This window comes from Etheostoma cragini, chromosome 14 (genome assembly GCF_013103735.1).
Source record: "Etheostoma cragini isolate CJK2018 chromosome 14, CSU_Ecrag_1.0, whole genome shotgun sequence".
Taxonomy (NCBI): domain Eukaryota; kingdom Metazoa; phylum Chordata; class Actinopteri; order Perciformes; family Percidae; genus Etheostoma; species Etheostoma cragini.
Window position 1 is genome coordinate 20,714,444 of NC_048420.1, and position 3,412 is coordinate 20,717,855.

Genomic DNA, 3,412 nt, shown 5'->3' on the forward strand with positions numbered 1-3,412 from the left:
AATCATTTTGAAAGAATACGTTCTTGCTGTCCTTTTTATGAAGCAAAAATACTATTTATTTATTGTTCCAGCTCCTTTTTAAATGTGAGGATTTTATAGGATTGTAATTTAAATATCTTTGGGTTTTGGACCACTGGTTGGACAAAACAAGGGATTAAAAGAACATTGTACTGTGCTGTGGGAAAGTGTAACAAGCATTTTCTGTTATTTTTTATAACTTCATTGATTCATACTTTTGCAAGGATAATTGAGAGATGAATCAATAAAACTAATAGTTACCTACCCATGCAGAGACGATGTGATAGGACATGTTACAAACATGTATGTATTGTATACAGTAGGTGTTTTTTTAATCCAAATACTTAGCCTTTTTATCTGAGGATTAGCCAGTGCTGCAGGGCTCATGACTCCACATTTACAGTAATCATGAGGCAGTTTAGTGACAGACGAGTGCAGAGGCGTACTCTCAGCTAAAATTAATAGAACATTACAACAATAAAAACATTAATAGAGTAACAAATGCATGAGGTGATAGAGAGAGCAAGACTGTGCTGTAAGCTTTGAAAAGCAGAGGAACGTGGGTGTTCTAGAGGCCTCTTCACGTCTGCTGCTCTGTAATCTGCTTTAGCATGTTGATCCAGCAGGCAACTAAAACACACACACACACACACACACACACACACACACACACGAAGAAGACAACATGAAGCTGTCTGCATGGCAAATGTGTAACAGTCAAACACTTGTGCTCATACTCCGGCTTCAACATACCACGCTGCTTTGAAAGAAAAAAAGAAAGGCACAGCTGAGTAATAAGAAACACGCCTCCTTTTTTCTCTCTAATTTCCTCACACACACTCTGACACACACATTTACTCGCTCTAGACACAAGTGAAACACATGTTTCTGGGTCTGGCAGTGACATCACCCGCCTCGTGGTCAAAGTCCAGTTCCTCTATCCGGCTTAGAGGTGCTAACACACCGGCACAATCAGAGCTAGCGCAGCCGCTGACACTCGGCAGAGAGAAGACTGGTAGAAGAAGAAGGAGCGAGCGAGCGAGCGAGCGATGAGGGATTATCTACGTGATTAAGGATGGCTCTCTTTTGACAGCCTGGATCTTGCGGGCCGCACTCATCAACTGCAGCCTCCAGACTCTCCCTCCTCTTCCCTCTTTCTTACTTTACTCGTTTCTGTTCTCTTTTCACTCCCCTTTTCTTACCACCTCACTTACATCTCCTTGTGGTTTCTAGATCACTTCCTTTCCTTAAACCATTTTTTAACAGTGCCCATACACTGGTAGCTTCTCTCTCTTTTCATTTCTCCGTTCCACTGTCTCTCTCTCTTTTCTCTGGGAGGGAGGGAGGGAGGGAGGGATGAGCTCCACGGCTGCTTACAGGCAGTTCCTCCAGGGTCTGGAGGAGAAAAGAGGTCGGTGCCCAATTAAACCTCGTCACCTGTGATTTACCACATAGTTATGAAGCCTGTAACAATACAAAGAACATTTAGACACTTGTAAAAGTGTGTTCAAGGTTGTCATGGTGTTCTAATGTGCTACAATGCAGGATGTTATCTTTTATTATCTTTGTTTGGATTGATTGTGGTGTGACATCAGGAGAGTGACAAGTTGCACATGGGCATTGCTCATCAACGCTGTGAATCAGCACAAACCAAACTATGGGGTGGACCTTAATTACGTGTCATACCTGCTCTTCAGGGATACTTGTGTAACGAGATAGTACAGTAGGTTGTAAATGCTTCCACTCGCACAACTTTATGTAAACTGAAAAGGGTTAAAAAAAAAAGATGAGATTTGTAGCTGGGATGACAGAAAGGAGCGCTTCTTTTTGGTGGTGGTTTAAAAGAAAGTGCTCATTGGTGCAGGGGCCCAGAGATTTTTAGCCGTTCTAAGCGCCTGTGTGTGTAACATATATCGGTATGTTACTCTTTTTTTCTTTTCTTTTTTCTTTGGCTTTCATCAGGTCAACTTCATGTGTGCGTGTGTCTGTCTGTTTACCTACTCAGCTACTGCATGGCGTCCAGATAAGATGTGGGTCAGCAGAAGGACGAACGGCTGCCTTCATGTTAGCCAACACTGGGGTCTGCTATCAGCCTGACAGCATTTCGGCCACTCTTTAATCTACACTGACATTCATCTGTCGGCTTTAAGCTTTTTAATTAGCTCGAGCAGCTGATTTGTCAAATGTCGCTAATTGTTCACCGTGGCGTTACCGTCTCTTTGCCTTTTTGTCTCAGACGACACTTGATCCTTTGTAGGCGCTGGTGAGGCATCCGACGTGTGCGTAAAACACACACACACACGCACGCACACACACACACACACACACACACACACACACACACACACACACACACACACTCTCCAAGAGAAAAGACAACAGCAGGATGGTTTGTCCAAGTGTCAGGTGACGTTCAGAAGCAGGCAGCGAGGCTTCTCTTAAGCAGCTGTTATCACAGCAGTTAGCCGAGCGTAGCGTAAACAAGGCAAAGTCCTGTCTCTGCCCTCAGTCAAGTTCCTCTTGACACATTACATGTCTTAATACTTTAAATATGTTTTCCAGCAGGCACAAAACCGCCATTTGTTTCATAAATCCCAGGCATGTATGTAATGTATTTGACTGTGCTCACTGCTTGGATACAACCAGAGTTGTTGGCTCCATAGCTTTAGAAAGACTGAAATTAAAGTTAAACCTAGAACGACAAGGAGCCAAAGGCTAGATAGTATGACTTCATTTTGACTGTCGGATGGTAACAAAATCATGTATGTACATTTCTTACTTAAATCCCTTTTATAATGTGATATAATTGTGGCAAACAGCTCTTCGTAGCAACTTTATTACAGGGTTATTATCAATTGCTAAGATACGTAGGCCTGGCAATGCGAGACAAATGGCCTAATAATAAATATATTATAAATATATTACATATTATAATATATAAATATTGTTTAGGGCCTAAATATTTCCACCTTGCTAGCACATACTGTGATCCAGTGTCTTAACAGTACACACATTCACAGTTGTGGCCCATATACGGCGTCCTTTCACAGCTAGCTTTAAAAATAAAAAAATTATGAGCAGTATCTACATTGTATTTTTTTTTTCTTTTGACATTTTCAAACATCCCTTATACTTTCATACATGTTGGGGTTTGAGGCAATGTAGGAGGCTCCTTATTGTGACCCCTGCACAGTCTGCTGACAACCGGGCCCTCTCTCCGAACTGTACATTAACTATTCATTTTCCCTCCAACAACTGCTACATCTTTTGGTCTGGCCTTTTGTAGCACTGTCTGCTCTTCACCTGCCTCTCCTTACCATGCAAATGGAAATGGGAAGCGGACACTTACGTTTTTTTTTTTGTCTGTCCACCACCAACACCCCTTTCTATATAG

General features: G+C 42.1%; 1 long non-coding RNA gene across 1 annotated transcript; it reads right to left on the reverse strand.

Annotated features, from left to right (window-relative positions):
• Window positions 1-338: 338 nt before the first annotated feature.
• LOC117956759 lies at window positions 339-2,322 on the reverse strand. The gene is made up of 3 exons (XR_004659361.1): window positions 2,220-2,322; window positions 2,020-2,111; window positions 339-648 (listed from the first exon to the last, which is right to left on the reverse strand). It is a non-coding gene; the product is annotated as an uncharacterized LOC117956759 (long non-coding RNA).
• Between the last annotated feature and the right edge of the window lie 1,090 nt (window positions 2,323-3,412).